General features: G+C 47.0%; 1 protein-coding gene across 3 annotated transcripts in view; it reads right to left on the reverse strand.

Moving 5' to 3' along the window:
* DCUN1D3 (defective in cullin neddylation 1 domain containing 3) overlaps positions 1-22,582 on the reverse strand; it is a 38,362-nt gene that overhangs the window by 6,277 nt on the left and 9,503 nt on the right. For all 3 annotated transcript variants that reach the window (XM_077918541.1, XM_028707093.2, XM_028707094.2), the window contains exon 3: positions 8,128-8,209. The gene's annotated coding sequence lies outside the window, so the exon portion shown is untranslated. The remainder of the gene's footprint in view (positions 1-8,127; positions 8,210-22,582) is intronic.

Here is a 22,582-nt window from a genome sequence, read left to right on the forward strand (position 1 = left end):
TATGAGAGATGCCAGGAACTGAACATGGGACCACTGACCTATGCTCTTTTCCCCAAGGTGATACTGAACGTCCCCCCGCAGCTCTGAGAAGGCTCGTCTAAGACCCTGGTGCGCGTCCATTAAGACTGGCACTGTTGCTTTATCGAAGCCCTTTTAAACAGCCTGCTTCTGCAATGCTGTGACCAAGGTTGTTGGTTCGCAAATTCTATGTGATTCTGCTTGCCTCTCGAGGAGGCAGGAAGGGTAGCATGAGAAACATGATGCCCGTGCAATGAAAACTGCTTACACAAACACCCCTTGTGCTAGATTAATATGCTTCAAATCTGCCAGGAAAAACCACACACATGTGGATTGAGCACAGTCTCCACATTTATTGTGCGTAAATGACCCCCCACCGCCCCAGGTCTCTCCGTTTGGAAGCACCCTTTAAACTGTGTGACGCCACATTTCCTCACCTCTGCACCTAGAAAGCAGCTGTGGCTTCTCCCAGTGGCCGACTGGCAAGAGGTAATCAAAGGAAATTCCTAAAATTCTTACTGTAACACAGGGTTACAAAGAGGTCGATTCATGCGCTGAATTTGCCGAGACAGATGACTCTGACCCAGAATCTTTTTCAGGAAGCTATTTAAAAACCATAAATGCATTTTAATAGCTAAGCATCCAAGGAGCTTTACGATACCCACAGTTTGCATCAAGCTACTGCCAAGTCTGGATTCCTGGCTCCATTTGCTGCACTTTCTCTTCTACCAGTCTCCAAAGTTTGGATTTTACAGTGGAAATCTAAAGGCCCGCATCCTCCCCACCAAAAAACCCCGTGCTGGAGCAATGTGCCTGGGGAAAGGGGGGGGGGGATAGAGTATAAGAAGTGATATTGCAGCAATATAAAAAGGCTATGATGGCAACAGAATGACTTGCCTTCTGTGGGATAAATCAGAGGACTGCATATTGCCCCCCTGATCCAGTCCCATAAAAAGTGCTAAGTTATCATTAAAAAGGACACGGAGTATTGAGGCTGGCTGAGATGGCAGATGGTTCTAATCATGGCTCAAAGCTAGACTAAACTGTGTTCTGTGCAGAGCTGTCTTTAAGGGCTCTTGGAAGCAGAGCAGCCCGCCTCATAGGGACGTTGTGCCAGTGGGCCAGATAATGCACATCGCTGCTCTCTTCCAACTGGAGTGAGTGCCCAAACCTGGTTTTATCTTGGAGGCTGCCAGCTCCTCTACTCCATCTTTACAAAACTTTCAGCTCTGCCAGGGCAACCTCCCCGGCACACTCCGTGAATACGCCAAATTTATGTAACAAGAGAATGCAAAAGTTATCTGCCTTTCTAGAGGCAGATATGCTAACGATGCAAGTTTTTGTCATAAAAAGGGCAGCAAATACTTTCAGGTTTAAGGCAGACCTCTGATGAGTACGGTTTTTAAAGGCAAGCACTTATAAATCATCCCTACTTTATGGGGAGAGATGGGTGGATTTTGAGGAAAGTAATTTGGAAGCGATGTTTCACTGAACAACATTGAGTCCAATGCTGGTTAACATTGTTATAATCTGGCTTTGAGGGTGCTCAGACCTCCCGAGTCTGTACGGATATATTTTTCATTCGAAAAAGAATTTTTGAGGTAGGTTTCTCGGGGAAATGTACTTGCCAGCCAATTCCAAGCATTTCCCCGCTTGGTTCAGTTCATTAAAGAGAAATCAATACTTTCAACAGTACTTTCAAGATCGAACTTTTGCTGCTCTTAGAAAAGCTTTCACGGTCCTTCATTTCCAAACAATGCCTTCAGCCTATTTGGAGGGAAAGTATAAAAGGATTCCCTATGCACAGCGGATTTGTGTTTGTGGTACCCGGTCAGTAATCACACAGTCCAAAGTTGTAGTTAATGATATCTCACCCTTCAAAAAGGCATTTCAGGAGCAGTTGAAGATGTTTCCACTTTCATCTTGTTTTAAAACATTTAACATTGTTAGTCACTGTAATAAACATCATTTTACTAATTAACTGCATTCCTCTGAGATCCGGAGAAAACCTGTCTGAAGTTTGATGCTGCTTGATGCTTTTAAGATTCCCCTCTCTAGATATAGATACACACAGACACACACTCAACACTTGGTATTAGAACAGATCTTTCCAAACTGTGTGTCGCAACATGGTAGTGTGTTGGCTGCAATGTGTAGGTGTGTCGCGTGAACGCTCCCCGCGCTCTTCCCGGGGCTGGAAAGGGGTTAGTTTAGCCTTTGGTTTGCTAGTAAAACTGAATTACTGTGTCACGCGAAATGATGCATGTCCAAAACACGTGTCACAAACATGTAAAGTTTGGAAAGCTCTGTATTAGAACTTTCAGGTGTTCAGAGCAATCTAGTTTTCATCCTTATAACATTTTTTTCAGCCCATGGTCTGTATCCTTAGAGGCCACCTTCCTGAGGCTGCATGCAAAAGGTGGGCAGAGCCAAGACGCACAGGGTGTGGGAATTGAGAAGAACAAAGTGCAACTTGCCTCAGGGCAAGATTTGAACCAGGGACCTTTTGATCCATAGCTCAGCCTTAGTTAGCTGTTCTATGAAAGTAACATATAACGACTGGCGACAGGGACCAGCACTGTTATTCAGCAGCTGTGTATCTCAGTCTCTGAATGGTGGTGGCTGTTTTTTTTATCTCAGTCTCTTCTAAATTTATGCTGCCTCCTTTCCAACCCAGCCCTTACCACCTGTTGAGAAGAGGCCCTCAAACTCACCAACCTGGCCCAAGGTTCAGTCCCAGAGGATGAAACATCCTGGCATATAGCTGCCTGCTGTTGCAGCACATGTGCAAAAATCAGCAAACAGTGACTGCAATCTGAAAAGGCCTAGGATGAAGATACCAGAGCCACTGCCTCCCTTACGTACCTCTGTGAAGCATGATCAGATCAGCATCCGAGGCCCTGCTCCATGTCCCTCCATCTTCTGAAATTCAACAGGTGGTATGAGAGACGGGGCCTTCTCGGCTGTGGCATCCTTCTTGCAGAATGCCATTCCTAGGGAGGCCCACCTGGCCCCAATCATGGTGTAGCCCTTCCACACCACACATTGAAGACCTCCCTCTAGAAGAGGGCTTTTAAAGATCAGGAAACTGGGACTGTTGGTGAATCGATAATGGTTGCTATGGCTTGTTGCTTTGTGCTTTGAAAATGTCAGTAGTGCATTTGCTTCAAACTTCTTCTGCTCACTGCCTGAAATCTCTTTTCTGATAGAAAGGCAGAATCAAGACAACACACACAAATCCCACAGTGGCAGCAGAAAGGGAGTAGAACAAGACACTTCTGTTCTGGCTTTTTAAAAAGCCATACACACAGGGAAGCACCATTAGAACAAAGCAGTGGCTCTTCCCACAATAGGATGGGATGAGGAGGCCAGCAGGAGGTGGGATGGTTATGAAGAGCCTATTTTAGATGCATGACATGTTATCCTTAGCTGGCAGAATTGTGTGTGTATATGCACAGACACACGCACACAAGAAGGAGAGAGAAATGATGCCAGAAGGCCCCAGCAATGCAAGAATTAGGTGTGTCCCATTACTATGCAGAGCATGAATGCAAACAAGAGCCAGTCAAGAGAGTTGGAAAGATGAAATCCGAGTGGATGTGGCCCACTCCCAGCTGGCGATGAATTGGCAAAGGAAGATGAGCAGTAGGCATCAGTATGCTTCAAGATGGACAATTACTTATTATTATCATCTCTTAAATTGCTGTACCAAGCCAGCCATTCCTTGTCTCTATCGAGCCCTGAATCCAACAGCGTCAAATCTGCAACCAACTCACACCAGAGGCAAGCTGGGAAATATTTCTTGGCTGAAGGAGGATAGACTTTCAAAGTCTGCTCCAGAATTGGCTTCCTAGCAGGTAATCTGCAGGACAGCACCCAAATGACTTCACGTGACTGAAGCCTAAACTTCTGTCTTACTTGCAAATGCAAATTCAGACAACTTCTTTCATGGCAGGATATATGGGGCAGGAGGGAAAAGGGCAATTGCCTAGCCCATTGGTCTTCCACTGGTGGGTCAGAGCTCACTAGCAGGTCACAGCCTGATCCAAGGTGGGTTACAACAGGAGTAATACCAACATGCAAATACAGTGGTGCCCCGCAAGACGAACGCCTTGCAAGACGGAAAACCCGCTAGAGGAAAGGGTTTTCCATTTTGGAGGCGCTTCGCAAAACGAATTTCCCTATGGGCTTGCTTCGCAAGACGACAGCCCATAGGGAAATCTCCGGGACAGCAGGGAAGCGCAGCTCGTCTTCCCCACTGTCCTCAGACCTCCTCCGAAGCCGGGCGGTGGGGCGGGAACACCTCGGGAAGGATGCTCCGAAGCCGGGCGGCGGGGCCGCGAAGCCTGGGCGCGCTGATCTCAGCGCGCACAGGCTTCGGCATGCTGGCAACTCTCCGCAATCAGCGGGAGCGCTCCCGCTGCTTGTGGAGAGGTCCGCGAAGCCTGTCCCGGACAGCTTTTGAAGGCAGGCGGGGGGGGGGAGCAAAGACTTTCGCCCCCCGCCCGCCTTCAGAAGAGGTCCTGGGAAGGCAGGCAGGGGGGACAAAGACTTTTGCCCCCCCGCCCGCCTTCAGAAGAGGTCCTGGGAAGGCAGGCAGGGGGGACAAAGACTTTCGCCCCCCGCCCGCCTTCAGAAGAGGTCCTGGACCTCTTCTGAAGGCAGGCGGGGGGCAAAAGTCTTTGTCCCCCCTGCCTGCCTTCCCAGGGGCTTTTAAATCGCCCCAGACAGCGGAGAAGTTCTCCGCTGTCCCGGGGCGATTTTAAAATGCCGCCCGCCAGCATTTTAAGATCGCCCCGGACAGCGGAGAAGTCTCCGCTGTCCCGGGTTTTTTTAAAATGCTGGGGTTGGGAAGAAAAGCCCTTGTCCCCCCCCCCCCCAGCCTTCAGAAGAGGTCGGGGGACAGACTGTCCCCGGACCTGGTCTGAAGGTGGTTTCCATAGGAACGCATTAATTGATTTTCAATGCATTCCTATGGGAAACCGTGCATCGCAAGACGAAAAACTCGCAAGACGAAGAGACTTGCGGAACGAATTAATTTCGTCTTGCGAGGCACCACTGTATATGACAAAAGGTTAGGACATGGGTTCCTATATGCATGTTTGGATTGAAAGTTGGTACTGGGTCTGAAAAGGTTGAAGACCACTGACCCTACAAACCTGACCAAATGCAAGAAGGAAGCAGACACCGATTACAATTAAATGTTACTCACACACAAAAAAACATTCCTACACTTACGCTCACGGAAGCTTTGCTGTCCCTTATGGACAGAACTAAAAAGAACCTAGGGCTATATCCAATTCTGTTAGAGTAGACCCAGTGAAATTAATGGACCTTCATTAGTCATGCCCATTTATTTCAACCTGCCTATTCTAAGTAGGACAAGCATATTGCACTTTTAATTTTTATAGGCAGAGTAGAGAACCACAATTTGTTGGAATAGATTTTCAGTAGGGAAGAACAAGAAGCTAAGGGAGACTTGCCCAGGGCCATAAAATGAGTTCAGAGAGAGAGAGCGCGCATTTGCTTCTGACCCACACATGAAGTTTGCTGTTTGAACAGCAAAGGCTCCTGCAAAACAGGTTACAGAATATTCTTCACCCTCCAGCTCTCTATAAGGCCAGCCCAAGGGTGCCTGCCAGCCAGATTACCAAAGTTCAACTGGAAACAGAAATTGCCCATTGAATTTCATAAAGACGGTCCACACTTTGGGTGAGGCATAAACCCTAGGTTCTCAGCTTTAAGTCTAACATACTGTTTTACTCGGTTAGACCAGAACTCGTTTAAGCAGAGGAAACTACCAAACAACACATTCAAAAAAACCATCATTGACATAGAATCATAGAGTTGGAAGGGACCCAAGGGTTATCTAGTCCAACCCCCTGCAAGGCAGGAATCTCAGCTAAAGCATCCATGACAGATGGCCACCCAACCTCTGCTTTAAAAGCTCCAACGACGGAGAGAGTCCACAACCTCCCAAGGGAGTAAAGCTCAGATTAATTTTACAGGAACACATTTTTACCCAGATCCCTTGAAAAAGCTAAGTGTGAGGGCTTTCTGTCTCTATATGTAGGGTGATGGTGATTAGCAGAGGGGGCGTGTGACCAGAGGGGATGGCACCCATCACACTCATTCAAAAACCCAATGTGCGTACAGACCTGTAAAAAGTTGGTGAAGGGAAAACGCACAAAGTCATACACGTTTGGGGGATGGGGAAGAGATATGAGGGCTTGAGGAGGGTGAAACTTATTTTAATCCTTTAGCATTGTGTGCCATTCAACCCACAAACTAACCAGAAGCTCTGTGCAGATTTGCATAAAGCTCATTTCAAAGTAAGTGTTTATTGCTTGTGGCCACAGGCAACTGCACAACAACAGTAAGATTAATTACATAGGCTCCCCCCCCCCCTTCCTCTCTCATAACACTGGAACTCGAGGACATCCAATAAAGCTGAATTCAGGAAAGGCAAGAGAAAGTACTTCTTCACAGGGCGCAAAGCTAAACTATGGAATAAGTTCTCACAAGAGATAGAGATGGCCAGCTTGCATGGCTTCAAACCTGCCTTTAGCTGCAATTCTGAAGTGACCCTGCAGCGAACCCAAATACCAGGAGAATGCAAGGGGCACAATTCCATCACTGTCCAGGTTTCAAAAGGTGCTTCCATTTTCTGACACACACTTGGCTTTCTGCTTAAGTCTGATAGTCTGATTATAGCTCCACCTCCTTAAGAGGTCAACCAATCCTCTTAAAATCATCGCCGCCACCACCACCACCACCATCAGTTTTAATCAAGACTCCAGCTCCCCTGGTTGAAGGAATCAAACAATAGTAAGCTTACATTTGACTCTGCACAAGTTGGAGCCACAGCTCTCCCCCTCCTCCCCGTCTGTGCGCTCCTAGTTGAATTCCTAGTTGCAGGAAGCTAGACAGAGAACCAAGCAGAGTTTGGCTGCTGTGCTGTCCCCCACTTTGCATCCAAACACTTTCTTAAAATTCACAACTGAAAATACAATTGTAAGAGACAAAAGATTATGTCTATGAAAAGCAGTAGGGACCACAGCTTAGTGGTAGAAGACATGCTTTTGCAAAAGGCTTGATCTTGGTTACCCCAGTTAAAGGAGCTCAGCAGCAGGTGCTGGGAAAGATCACTGGCCAGGACCCTGGAGAGCTACTGCCAGGCAGAACAGATAATTCAGAGCTAGATTGTCAGGAGAGTGATACTCATTTTCCATCCAGCAGGCATTTGGCCTGTTGTTTATGGAGGTAAATAAGCCAGCCGGGATAGAATTAAAGGTAAAGGGTAAAGGTACCCCTGCCCGTACGGGCCAGTCTTGCCAGACTCTAGGGTTGTGCGCTCATCTCACTCTAGAGGCCGGGGGCCAGCGCTGTCCGCAGACACTTCCGGGTCACATGGCCAGTGTGACAAAGCTGCATCTGGCGAGCCAGCGCAGCACACGGAATGCCGTTTACCTTCCCGCTGGCAAGCGGTCCCTATTTATCTACTTGCACCCGGGAGTGCTTTCGAACTGCTAGGTTGGCAGGCGCTGGGACCAAACGACGGGAGCGCACCCCGCCGCGGGGATTTGAACCGCCGACCATGCGATCGGCAAGTCCTAGGCGCTGAGGTTTTACCCACAGCGCCACCCGTCCCACTAGAATTATATAACCACAGATAGAATTATACAACCACAGATCATAGAATCGGAAAGTTGAAAGGCAGCTTCCAATATACCACATTTACTCGAGTCTAATGAGCACCCTTTTTTCCCGCCAAATTATGCTGCAAAAAAATTGGGTGCGCATTAGATGGCGCATTAGACTCGAGTAAATAAGCATCTCGGCGTCAGATCCCGCTAGCCAGCAGTGAGGTGCGGGCTCCACCCTACCTGAACAATGAGGGGTGTGTGGCTGTGCGCCCCTCAATGGATGAGCGCCCCCTCACTGCTGGCTCACACCACCCTCTAGACACAAACAGCCCTCCAAAGACATCAGCTGTAATATTGGCTTGCCAAAAGAGGGGCTGTCTTTTGCTAATGGCAGAGTGGTCCAGACCGTCTGAGAAGCACACTTGTCTGGTCTACGAGAGAGCAACCATAACAGAGGACTTACATGCTATCCTCAGAGGAGCAGGAAGGCATTGCAGCAATGAGTCCGACTCTCCACCCACGCATCAGGGTCTCTCCATGGAACACTGTGAAAAACAGGGACATGGTTTAGAAATCTTGAAAGAAGGAAATTTCAATGGCTGCGGCACATACAAAGCTCAAGTCACCACCACAAAGCAAAATTCAAAGGTGGCAGCTTCATTTATGTGGCCATTGTTCATTGCTGATGGGTTAATTCATACCAGGGCATACATGAAGGCTAGCTGCTTCCAAGTACACAGACACCAAGTTGCATAAAGCATTTTGGCCAAGATGTCATGCACAGAGGATTAGCAATTAGAATACCAATTAACATCTGATGCATTTAGGGAAGGGGGGAGGACATCTGTAGCTCTGCAGATGTTTCTGGACTGCCACTGTCATCATTGTTGACCACTGGCTATGCTGCCTGGGACTGATGGAAGCTACAGTCCAGCAGTATCTGTAGAGCTGCGGTTTCCCTCCCCTGATTCAGAGTATATAAACAAGGATTTACATAAGCAATGGGGAACCAGTCTCCATGCAGAGATGGGACCCGGGTGCATTCAGAAGGTGTGTCTCCAACAGTCTCAAATCCATGAACGAGAATGCAAGTTGACTCAGAGCAAAAGTACACTGCAATGTATTAAATCAGTTTTATGTCTTGATTAAGGGACTGAAGAGGGTCCTGAGAAGTCTGTTATCGATGCAGACACTTTCACTTCTACCTGTGAACATTTCAAGTTCACAGAGGCAGGAGAAGGTCTCAGTTGTATGCGTAGGAATCTCTAAAGGGTTTTTAGGTTGGCTGCAGGGTACCTTAGCCAATACTTTCCTCTGGGTGCCCCAACACCAGAGATGAGGTAAGTTACAGTAAGAGAAGGGAGCCTTTTTTAAAGTGGCACCCAATCAGTGGCATTCACTCTCCAGTTTTCTTTTAAGCCATGGTATTATTCTAAAAAAGACTGACATTATGAGCCATCAAGCCTTAGAACTGGAACTTTTCCTGAAAGTTCCCACAGTTTGGGGCACTAGTATGTGTGTTCCTCACACATATCGTGGAGCACTATTTAGGAAACCTGGATCTAAGGGCATCTATTATATTGTTTCTTCATATTGTAAATTGCCACAGAATCTAGTGATGAAGAATGGTATATCAATATATAAGATGCAAATGGGACGCGGGTGGCGCTGTGGGTAAAAGCCTCAGTGCCTAGGGCTTGCCGATCGAAAGGTCGGCGGTTCGAATCCCCGCGGCGGGGTGCACTCCTGCTGCTCGGTCCCAGCGCCTGCCAACCTAGCAGTTCGAAAGCACCCCCAGGTGCAAGTAGATAAATAGGGACCGCTTACTGGCGGGAAGGTAAACGGCGTTTCCGTGTGCTGCGCTGGCTTGCCAGATGCAGCTTTGTCACGCTGGCCACATGACCCGGAAGTGTCTCCGGACAGCGCTGGCCCCCGGCCTCTTGAGTGAGATGGGCGCACAACCCCAGAGTCTGTCAAGACTGGCCCGTACGGGCAGGGGTACCTTTACCTTTATATAAGATGCAATTCCTATATTCAGGGTTCTTCCCTAGCAGGAATTCAGTTCTGGCACCTGTGTGTGCTCCAGCACCTCTTTTTCTCAAAAAATAGCACTGCCTATAATACTTTTTTTTTGGGGGGGGGGGACGGGTGGCACTGTGGTCTAAACCACTGAGCCTCTTGGGCTTGCTGATCAGAAGGTTGGCGGTTCGAATCCCCACGACGGGGTGAGCTCCCGTTGCTCGGTCCCTGCTCCTGCCAACCTAGCAGTTCAAAAGCAAACCAAAAATGCAAGTAGATAAATAGGTACCGCTCCAGCGGGAAGGTAAACGGCGTTTCCGTGCGCTGCTCTGGTTTCGCCAGAAGCGGCTCAGTCATGCTGGCCACATGACCCGGAAAAACTGCGGACAAACGCCGGCTCCCTCGGCCAGTAAAGCGAGATGTGCGCTGCAACTCCAGAGTCGTCTGCGACTGGACTTAACTGCCGGGGTCCTTTACCATTTTTATAATGCTTTTTTAGTGCATTCAAGTCACCTCCATTTGGCAATCCAGCAATCACACTTGCATGGTGAATGTCTGCTTTTCATCAGCGAGCTTAGAGTGACCTCTTCCTTACAGTACTGACTGCCCAACATGGTGAGAGATAGCTCTGCTTTACAAGGCCAACATGGCAAAAAATATTTGGCAACTCACTTTTCACTCCCATCAAGTTATGCATGAAAGCCTCCGTGTCTGCTTGGCTAGAGACTGCTGCCCATTGCCACTTCAGTTCTGGAAAGCAGAAGGCTCCACAGACAAACCCAGCTTCCTCACAGATTTGAGCAGACCTCTTTTGTATGCCAAGGTGAACAAAGTGATGTTCTCTTCCCCACCTAGGCTGGCCTGCAAACACGCTGCAGCAAACCCAGGTGCCAAGCAATTGGAACATCTGTTGCAACTGACAACAGTGAACTCTCTCTTACTATTTTGGGTTCAGTTGTGTTGCAAATTGTTCTGTAATCGGGTTGCATGGTAGCCCTGACAACATTTGTCCATTAATAGCTGCCGACTGGAGGGGTGGCAGGGAAAGAAGTCGACATTTCCAAAAATATTTTTGGAGAGAGAGGTGCTTTTTCTGGGCTGGGTGCTTAGAGGAAAAAAAGACACACTTTTAAACAGACCAAGACAAAAACAACCCTGCAGAACACACTTTATTAAAGGTGACTAGCTAGTTACAAGCCTAACATCAGCGATGAGCAGCATTACACAGGAAGTTGTTTGGTACAGAGTCAGGCCATTGTTCCACTGAGCTCAGAGCCTGCCTACATTGACTGGCAGCTCTCCAGGGTTTCAGACAAGGGTTCCCAGACCTACTTATAGATGCTGCGGGTTGAACCAGGGGTATTTGTATTCATAATATTCAGTGAGCTGCAGCCTGTCCCCGAGAGCTTCCTTATCACCAGGACCAGCCAACCTTGTTGCCAAACTCTGCTTTTCATCTCTTGCCTCTCTCTTGTCACACCTCTCATTTCCTTTAAATCCTTACTCAATGCCCACATTTCCTGACACACCTTTGGCACGACTACAGAGTCCTCTGGACACTGCAGTAGCCAAGTGAAAGCATACATAAATGAAAGCCATACATGCTCTTCCCCTATCTGTTGCCATTTCTCTAAGAGCTCTAGCTCAACGGCAGAGCATTTGCCTTGCACACAGAAGCTGCCAGTTTCAATCCCCAACATCCCCAGGTAGTGGTTCCTGCCTGAAACCCTGGAGAGCCACGGCCAGTCAGTGTAGACAATGGTGAGCTGGACAGACCAACGGTCTGATTTGGTATAAGGCAGCTTTCTCTGTCTCCATTCCTTGGCTGTCTGTGCCAAATTTTAGATCGCAAAATACTTGGGGAAGGGATTGTGTCTTATATTCTAAAGAAGCCTTCGTCCAACTTGGTGACCTCCAGATATTGTGGACTTCCAACTTCCACAAAGGATGGAGCTCATGGGAGTTGTTTCCCTTCTATATTCATTTCTCTTCTGCTGTAGTGTCTGGGCTACATTAGAGAGGAGAAAACTAAAGTAGAATCCCATGCTAGAAAGTGAAGGATGAAGTGACAATCATAGAATTGTAGAGTTGGAAGGGACCCTAAGGGCTCATCTAGTCCAGGCATGTCCAAAGTCTGTCTTGGGGGTCTAATCCGGCCCGCCGGTCGGTTTAATCCGGCCCCTGTGGCAGTTTATTTCCTGGGGTAAAATCCTAAAAAAAACCTCAACAACTTTGGTCGGCCCCCACGGCCCTTCATTTCATCAAATCTGGCCCTCTTTGAAAAAGGTTTGGACACCACTGATTCTAGTCCAATCCCCAGCAATGCAGGAATCTCAGCTAAAGCATCCATGACAGATGGCCATCCAACCTCTGCTTAAAAACCTCCAAGGAAGGAGAGTCCACCACCTCTCATGGGAGCCTCTTCCACTGCTGAACAGCTCTTACTGTCAGAAAGTTTTTCCAACTGTTTAGTCAGAATCTCCTTTCTGACAACTTGAAGCCATTGGTTTGAGTCCTACCCTCCAGAGCAGGAGAAAACAAGCATGCTCCCTCCTCCATGTGACAGCCCTTGAGATATTTGATATCTCCTCTCAGTCTCCTCTTTTCTAGGCTAAACATACCCAGCTCCTTCAAATGCTCCTCATAAGGCTTAGTTTCCAGACCCCTGATCATCTTGGTTGCCCTCCTCTGCACACGTTCCAGCTTGTCAACATCCTTCTTAAATTGTGGTGCCCAGAATTGGACACTGTATTCCAAGTGTGGTCTGACCAAGGCAGAATAGAGTGGAACTATTACTTCCCTCTGAATGACCTCTGAGAACTCGCATTCAGACTTCCAAATCAAAACAGAGCTCACAGAGAAGTCTGAACTTCTATATAATTTTATTTTTATGCTGCCTTTCCATAATTAAAAGCCCCTAAACTTCCCATGATAGCTGTCTACACTTCCTTGCGGAAGCCTAACTTACTTCTGACAGCTGCAGCTCTGGATAAATTCTGTAAAACCATCGGCTACAACAGGTTGCCATTGTCTAACATTACTGTATTTTTCTTGTTGGAAGTGGGATAAAAAGTTGTTTAAATCTTAACCAAATAGTGAACCTTTCAGCATTGTGTGGACTTTCTAATGAATTGACTTTCTAAAGAGAGATTCTTACATCCGGATAACATTACCATGTTATATGAATAACATTTTAGGTTCATAATCATCTACTTATAAATGTACATAGATAAAATGTATGTATCATAATCAATAAAAAAATCAATAAAAATGATAAATAAATCGGAAGGCTGTGTGGAATAGAGGGGAGAAAGTGGAGCAATTCTGCTGAACTCTTCCATCTAAAACAGGGATGGGGACCCTCAGGCCTGGGAGCCAGATATGTCACTCCAAGTATCACTGTCTGCAAACCATGCAACCTCCCAAGCCACATCCCTCACCAGCCCTGCTCTGCACACTCCTCATGTGTGTTTGCCTGGCTAGAATGTGTCCCTGAACTCTGATGAACTCCTTGCTTGTCAGGATAGATGATAGAAAGGACCTTGTGAGTGTGAAGAAACTCAGCCTGCTGTATAAAGGTGATATTCACATCTACTGCTCTTTCTGCATTGGCCACAGGCCCTGCCCATGACTTCCACAGAGCTCCTGTGAGGTTGCCCAGAAAGGAAAGTGGCCCCTGGGCTGAATCAGCTCCCCACCTTTACACCAGCTCAGTCGAGACTCTCAATCTGAAGGCAAAAAGTTTTGTGCATTGCAGGGGTTGGACTACAGAACCCTTGTGGTCCTTTCCAACTCTATGATTCTGTGCACCAAGGTGATATATCAAAATGAAGTGCCTTGAGACTTCCGTGAGCTGGAGGAGAAATTCCACAAGGAAGCTCAGTTCCTTTAAGAGAGAAAAGAGGTCCGTCCAACCGCCTTAGAAAATGAGGAAGTGTAACTAGACTAAAGCCTCACCCACTTTACCCAAATTGGAACTGCGATTTTGGAGGGAAACCACCAGTTCCCCTTTTGTCCTAACCAAGAGTGGTTTTTAAAAATTATTATTTTAAGAGCTGCTCTGCAGATCTAGATGCAACCACTGTAGGAATCTTTCATAAACCTTCTGCAGACCGGTGAAATGAATCTTCATGTTCAAAACACAGCAGGCAGTCACTACTGGGAAGCGAAGTAGCAGCAGCAGCAGCTAGGCTCACAAAACCAATTCTGTCCTACTCCGGTCCTGCTTTTGCTATCAGCCAGCAATGTGTCATGTGCGTCCCATGCTGGCACATCCCCAAATTGCAACATCATTCATATGATTGCAAGAGCTTGATGGGAGTTCATTCTTCTAACATCTTTTCAAGGACTCCACCGGAATCAAACATCTTAAGGAACTGTCATGAAAAGAGGATCACCCAACAGCTCGACTGAAAGTCAGGTTCCTCTCCAGGCAAATGTCATCCCTAGCTAGCAGGACTAGTGGTCAGGGATGATGGGAACTGTAGTCCAAAAACCCAGTTTGGGAAACCCTGCTCTAGTCTAATATTCTGCTAGTTCGTCTGTCAGTCCTATGAACACCAAGCATCAGAAACAAAGCACCAAAACAAGGTAAGCCAGCCTTGTAAATAAGGTAACAACTCCAGAACCTGAGACTGGTTGTGGGAGTGAAGAGGAGAAGACGAACTATGTGAGACACACACACATCCCCAAACACATGCTTTTGTATCAGCAATTCAAACATTTCTTTTGAAATGTAGATCTGGAGCATGGAACAGTAATTATTCTATTTCTCTCATGCACCAGCTACAGGATATATCTTTATATCACAATATTTCAAGCTCTAAATAATTCCCTTTCATGTGCAGCGATATGAAGGTCCTTCTCAGGTTGAGTGTGGCTGCACTGATTTCTCCCATCTATGAAGTACTGGGTTTCCCCCGGGCTTCCATTGTGTCAAGGCTGGCCCACAACCTGCAATGTGGAAATCTAAATCCCAGGATCAGAATAAATGAGGCACATCCCATAGGTTTTGCTTAAGTGGATTGACAGAGCGGTGAGCCAATTTTAGCGTTCAGGTTCTCACCGAAGACTTCAGCAAAGCAGCATAGGAGGGGGAGGAGAGACATCAGCTGGACCAGCAGATAGAAACACCAGAAGAAACAAGGGGAAGAGCTTCTAATTTCTAGAAATCTAATCTCTAGATCTCAGTAAGACATATTCTCAATCTGCACCATTAAGAATGCACAAGATTCTTAGTAGGGCCATTACCTTCACCTCACTGGACAAGCCTTTCCAGAAAAAAATAGTGTCATTTCAGATCCACTATATACATAAACCAGCTTTAAATGCTTTTAAGAGGTACGTCTTTCCCCAGAGGTTTTGAAGTTCATATTGTGATATCAGCCTCATAATTTTTGACCTGGAAATATATCGCGAAACATGATGTGTGTTATGCAAAAATCACAACATGGGAAGAATTGTGAAGCCAGTCAATGCCTCTACATTGCTCCATCCTTATTTCAAACACTATGATATATCGGTACAGTGGTACCTTGGTTTTCGAATGTCTCGGAAGTAAAACGTTTTGGTTTTCGAACGCCGAAAACCCAGAAGTAAATGCCTCTGTTTTCGAACGCACCTCAGAAGTTGAACGGCTTCCGCTGAGTCCCTCCCCCCCCCATTTTCTCTACTGAATTTGCAGACCGCCCTTTGCACCTTGGTTTTCAAATGTTTTCGAAGTCGAATGGTCTTCCAGAGCAGATTACCGTATTTTTCGCTCTATAACACGCACCTGACCATAACACGCACATCGTTTTTAGAGGAGGAAAACAAGGGAAAAAACATTCTGAATGAAACAGTGGATGTATCATTTTTGTGCTTCATGCTGTGGCCACAGACATGTGATCTGATGGTGAATTTGGGGTGACCCAATGCAAAAATCCTGAGAATTCCTGTGGATCCATGCTTTGTAACCACATTTTTGCACCATTGCAGCCCCAGGCAACAGTGGGTGCGTGATTTTTTTGGTGCAGGCTGTAGCCATGGAGATGCTATGTGATCTGATGGTGAATTTGGGGTGACCCAATGCAAAGATCCTGAGAATACCTGTGGATCCATGCTTTGTAACCACATTTTTGCACCATTGCAGCCCCAGGCAACAGTGGGTGCGTGATTTTTTTGGTGCAGGCTGTAGCCATAGACATGCTATGTGATCTGATGGTGAATTTGGGGTGACCCAATGCAAAGATCCTGAGGATCCATGTGGATCCATGCTTTTTAACCACGTTTTTGCACCATTGCAGCCCCAGGCAACAGTGGGTGCGTGATTTTTTTGGTGCAGGCTGTAGCCATGGACATGCTATGTGATCTGATGGTGAATTTGGGGCGACCCAATGCAAAGATCCTGAGGATCCATGTGGATCTATGCTTTGTAACCACATTTTAAGTGGGGAGCGAAGGAAAAACAAAGAAGGGACATGAGAGGGGTGTGCAGAGAAGCAGCTGGCTAAGAATGCAGGAGAGGGATTTAACGGGAGGGAGAAAAGAAAGGCAAAAGTTTTCCCCCACCCAAGCCAGCCATCTCTCTCTCTCTCTCTCTCTCTCCCCCCCCCCTCTCTCCCTCTCCCCCAGCAGCACCGGAGCACAGAGAGGACACTCTGCTTTCCCCTCTGCTTGCCTGGAGGGGAGGGGCTTTCCCTGCTCTTTGTTCCGTTTCAGCAAACACAGCAACGAAACAGAGAAGGGTGGGCAGTAAGACCCTGAGGCAGAATGCAGGAAAGCAGCCGCTTCCTCTTTTCAGGTTTCCCTTCTCCGTGAAGCGCGATTTGATTTTTGCCTGGTTTTTCGGCTCCAGGGACCACACATTCGCTCTATAACACGCACAGACATTTCCCCTTCCTTTTTAGGAGAAAAAATCTGTGTGTTATAGAGGGGAAAATACGGTACGTTCGAAAACTGAGGTACCACTGGATATCGCAATGTCTAGCTGGTGATATATCACAATGTTGAAAACCAGATAACACCCAGCCCTACTGTTTGCCTCTAGATAGTTCCATCCTTATTTCAAGCATCATGATATATCAATATATTGTGATGTTTAGCTGGTTATACATCACAATGTTGAAAACCAGATATCGCCCAGCCCTAACTGATAGAGCTCTTTTCGATCCAGAAACCGTTGGGGCAAAGCAGAACGTGGGAAGGGTGCAGCCTTTGGCCTAATTTCAGGTGGGTGGAAGGAGTCCAAGGGAGGAAAGGAGTTTGGAGGGTGGGAAATGGGAGAGGGAACCTGAAACAGATGGAGTAATAGAAGGAGGCAGAGTGAAAGCTGCATGCAAATTATCAGTTCACACCTGTGGAAAGAGTGATGTGTCCCTTCCTATGCTGTCCACAGGGCAGCAGCACAGGCAGAGAGAAAGGAATGGGTGGCCCACTCACTTTGGATTCCAGCCTCACTGCCAACACGTAGACAAAATACCATCACCCCAAAAATGCAACCCTCAACAAAATAAAGTTTTCCCATCCCTGGTGTAAAGCAACAGAGGAGACGGCTGCAAAACCACCTCTATTTCTAAGCACCTGCCGGTAGAGCTTAAGGAACTCGGATGATGAGAGGGGTTTTCTAGCTTGGATGCAGGCGAGACACAGAGGTTTTCCTCAGCAGCACCTGCCAAAACATGCATTCAGTTCTACTGTACCTTAATGCAATGAGAATCCAAACACTTTTGTTACTGCTAAATAATTCCCACATGCCACTTACAATCTGCAGAGCCCTTTGTGGTCTGTCTGCTTCATTCACCCACCCTGTGTGTTATTATTTCACAAGTGAAGAACCAACTCTGACCAAAATCTGGCTGGGCCGTAGCAAAGGTGGGACTTCCAATGCTGCTCTCCTAGGTGGAGAATCTTGTATTAGTCCAAGGACTGCCTTTCCTCCTGGGCAACCTTTCAGGGGCTGTATACCAGTGGTGGCAGGTTTGCTGCTGACCTAACTCCCTGACTGCACACCACGGCAACCAAATGCTAAGCCAGGGGCTTTTAATTCATTAAAAAGCAGAGCTGACACGTGCTTGAGTGAGGGATGAGCCTTGCAATCCAAAATGGAGGGTGTATGTTAGGGGGTGGGGAACCTTCTCCAGCTCAATGGCCACATTCTACTCTGGGCAACCTTTTCCAGGGGCCATATGCCAGTGATGGACAAGGCCAGAGACAAAGCTGGACAGAGCAAGCAATGTAAATTTTGCCTTCATACACACATTCACACACCCCTATCCGCCCTCCATGTAGGCAAGCAACAAACATTATCAATATTCAATGACACATTTCCAGCAAGGCAAAAACACTCAAGGAGGGCCAGTGAATATGACATGTCTTGCAGAGAAGGGGTGTGCTGGGGAGAGTCCCAAGGGCCAGACAGAGAAACTTGGAAGGGTGAATTTACCCTAAGGCTATAGTTTCCCCACCTATGAAATTGTACAGTGTTTCCCAAACTTGGGTCTCCAGCTGTTTTTGGAATACAACTCCCATCATCCCTAGGTAGCAAGACCAGTGGTCAAGGATGGTGGGAACTGTAGCCCCAAAACAGCTGGAAACCCAAGTTTGGGAAACACTGATCTAATGATCTAAGAGCCAAATGCTGTCTAGTGGTTTTACCCTCCCTCCCCCCCCCAAAAAACCTACCATACCTTTGCACTATATACAGTCTCAATGGCAAAATCTATCTTGCAAACTGAAAAGCTGTCAGCAGTTCCACAACTGTGATAAAAGTCACTGGATGTACTTCAAAGAACCAGTAACCCCCATCCGCTGGCATCTTTAACACTTGGATGTTAAGTGACCCACTACTGACAATAGCCCTGGTCCAAAATCAGCTGCGGGGGGTGGGGGGGTAGTAAGGAGACAAATTTAAATAGGTTGTGACTGTGCTAAACACACCATGGTGTCCCTGGAGAAGCATGTTGTGTTTGCAGCAACAAGGAGGGCGCAGACGCCGCCTCTACAAAGCCAAACATTCTTTTTCGTCTTCAGGCCAAGCGGCTTCTCTAAAGGAAACAGCAGTTCCTGGCTGGAGAGTTAGAAGAGCAACACATTCCAGCCTGTTCAGGAAAGGTTGCTAACAAAGCTAATTTGCATGCCACTGTTTACATATAAATATGTAAGTCTGATGAAACCGTCGCTGTTAAAGCTCACTTTTATTTTGAGGACACTGGGTAGGTGAGGACAATTTCTGTACAGAGGAAGGAAAAGAGAACAACTCAGGAGGAAGGAACTGGGCACCGGTAGTAGTCATCAACCGGTCTAAATCATTTGACAAACCTGCATGAGCAGCTGTTCCAAGTGTTCAGTTGGGCCTCAAAGTCCCAGTAAGGACCATGTTGCACTCTTAAATGCTTCGTGCAAGCCTGAAATAGCTCTCTAAAAGAGATTCCACAACTAGCAAGGGAGGCAGCTGTAGTTGCAATTGATATTGATATTCTTTGTCACCACTGCATATCAACATTAGCTTCCATAGAAAGATGTAGATAGTATCTTTAGAGCAGGTGTGGTACACTTTCGGACATCCAGATGGAGCTGATCTACAACTCCCATTTGTCCTAGCAAGCATGTCCAAGGGACCAGAGATGATGGCAGCTGTGGTTCAGCAACACCGGGAGGGCCAAAAGTTTCCCCACACCTGCTCCAGACCAAGGCGTTATGATTTGGAAGCCAACATTGCCATCGTTTTCTTAGATCTAAACCCAGCTTTCTTAACCAAAGCCCTTAAAGTGGCCTGGAACAAGACACCAGGGGTCTGCACTCCTGCATCCACTACCCATTTTCAGGGCCATAAGGCAAGGTAGGCAGACTGCAAGCTTGTAGGATCTGGGTTTGCGGTGTGTGTGTGTTTTACTAGAACATCAACATCCACCAAGCAGAGACAAGGGCAAAATAGTGGCTATGGAGGTGGAGCCAGATGTAGAGTGGAGCTAGGAATAGAGCCTATTCCTTCCTGCATCCCAGAAGTCACAGACTGCCAGACCTTGTATGTGCAACTGCAAATCTGTATCCCAGATCTGCTTTCTCACCCAAATCAACAGATCAAGGACAACCTTTCTGAACGTGAATGCTTTAAGCTTAGGCTACTGCTGCTACAGGGGGGTCCGCCCAGGGACTGTTATCAATAGGAAACAACACAACGTGAGGTTGAGATTCTGCTTCTCACATGCTCCTTACCCCAAGTGTAGTGGTAGCCCATGTGGTGCCCTCTAGATGTTGTTGGACTCCAGTTCCCATCATCCTTAGTCATGCCAGCTGGGGCTGATGGGAAGTGCAGTCCAACAAGACTTGATGTATCCAGGATTAAGTTTGCTTTGATCACTTAAGCAGACTTTCAACCTGTGGATAGCACAGAATAGTGGTAGCGGTTGGGACAGCACACGGGGAGAAGGGACTGACAACTAAGTGCCACTTCCCTTCAAGATGTGCCGATTTAATGCATCCTTCAGATCTAATACATTCAACCTCAGCAGCTTTGCTGACCAAAACGGTAAGAAACATGGTAGATTGATTTGATGTTGCTGCTTGCAGCTGAGAAAGGGCAACAGTTTGCAAAATGAAACAGACATTTAAAAGCTCTTCTTCTACTTATTAAAAACACATGTTCACAGGGAGATTGCTACCAGATGCTGACTTTTAACAAATGATCGGCATATTGATTGCCACTGGGCCCTGCTGCTGTGTAATAAAAATATTGATTAACTATACAAGAAAGCAAAAGTTTAAATGGAGAGAAAAGCCGCGTTTTGGCAAAAACTGTAGTGCTCCCTAGGAAATGTGCGTGTTGACAAGTGTTATTTCTTATTTCTTCAGAACCACCTTTAATAAATATTGCAAAACATCAACAGCTGAATACGCTGGGATGCCAAATCTCCATCTTGATATCCAAAGCGGCCTCTTAGCAGAGCAGGCTCCAGAAGGCTTTGAGTTCAGGGAGGGTTGCAGCTCCCTGAAGCAGCAAGGAAGAACAAGAAAACCAACAGCCCCCCAACGTTCACCCCTGAGCACACCATGACATGCGCTACCAAGAATCCACTGAGCAAAGACGCTGTTGGGATTGGACGCATTAGATCAGCACATCGGAAGGGAAGCCTTCACAGGCACACTCAACACACCAAATCCACAGAGACACTTGCCCTTGGTTACAGCAGGGGAAAGGTTCAAAACACTTTTGTTTACTGACTTGGAGAGGTCTGCTATACCAGGGATGAGCAATTCCTGCTCTTGGCCACCGTTTACTATCAACACCAGCGCAGAATGGAATGTTTTCTGCAGAAAGTTTATTGCAATGGAAAAAAAATATAAAAAACCTTCCAAAACAATTTTCTACAGACAGTTACACCATTTCTAAAAATGAACTGTTTCATAAAATTAATTAATAACATAACGAATGGACACAACAGCGCTGCATTGCAGCGGAAACACTCATAAGTAGCAGGGGAGAGATTCAAGAGCAAAGCTGTGCTGTTTTCAGCGTGGCGCAGAGGTTAAAGAGGACCTGGGAGACCAGGGTTCAAATCCCCACTCCGCAAGGAAGCTCACTGGGTGATCATGGAGACTAATCACCATCTCTCAGCCTAAACCACCTCACAGGGTAGTCGTGAGGATAAAATGGGGAGGGGGAGAACCATGAACGCCACCTTGAGCTCCTTGCAGGAAAAGCGAGATATAAACAGAAGACAATTAAAATTAAAACAAACAATCCAAAGGGAGGGGGGAATGAGAATATACTAGCAGCTCTCCTAGTTGTTTGTGGAGGGGTATAGGGGGGAGCAAAGGAAGGAGCACAGCTCAGTGTTTACAGCATGTGCTTTACATTCAGAAGGTCCCAGGTTCGTCCTTTTGTCTCCAGCAAGAGATTGCTGTCTGAAATCCTTGAGAGCCGCTGCCAGTTGGTTTAGTAGCAGACAATGCTGAGCTAGATGAACTAAGGGCAGATCCATTACCATACACTTGAAGGACATCCAAGGCACATTTAAAGCATGTGATTTCCCCCAAAGGATCCTGGGAACTGTGCTTTGTTAAGGGTACTGTGAATTGTAGCTCTGTGAGCTGGAAACGACACTTCCCAGGATTCTTGGGGGGAAGTCAAGTGTTTTAAATGTGTGTTTGGTGTGCTTTAAATGTATGGTGGGTGCATTTGCCATACTTATCTGATTCCATATAAGGCGGCTTCTTCAAGTTCCTCATCTGGATAACTGGAGGTGCAGATGTGAGACCTGGTTGTCTCCAAGGCCTCCCCTCCTGGGTGTTGTAAGTTAAGGAAACTCCCAGGCTTGATGCAAGCAGCTCCCAGGCCCTCCTCAAGAGTGATTGTACCAATACCTCTGCACCCAATATAAGGAAGGACATAGAGAAAGTACAAGCTGTTCAACACTGGAACAGGCCGTCTTGGAAGACCGTGGACTCTCCTTCACTAAGAGGTTTCCAAGCAGATGCTGGCTGGCCAACTATCAGAGGGACACGGCATCAGCAGATTTCTTGAGCAGCAGGGGGTGGGCAAGGTGACCTGTGAGGTCCCCTTATGACTCTGAAGATGTAGAAAAATCTGGCTAAGATTGCCTGCGCTTGGCACTTCTGAGGAACCAGCTGCCGATTATATTAGATACTGAAATCTGGAAAAGTTTTATCATATCTGGCTCCAACTTATGTACTTTTGCTTAAAAAATTGAGGCTGATACTGCCCATCTTTTGGGGGGGGGGGAAATAACGTGAATTATTAAAAGTGTTGGAGTGAACAACCTTTCTTCTGCCAAGGACCACATTCCTTCAGGAGCCAGTACCAAAAGTTTGTTCATTCCCTCTTTTGGATACCCTCTTCTCACCCTCCAGGAGGCAGCTTGCAAATGGACAAATCTCTCTTGCCAGAGGCTTTTGGAGAG

Source organism: Podarcis muralis, chromosome 14 (genome assembly GCF_964188315.1).
Source record: "Podarcis muralis chromosome 14, rPodMur119.hap1.1, whole genome shotgun sequence".
NCBI lineage: Eukaryota > Metazoa > Chordata > Lepidosauria > Squamata > Lacertidae > Podarcis > Podarcis muralis.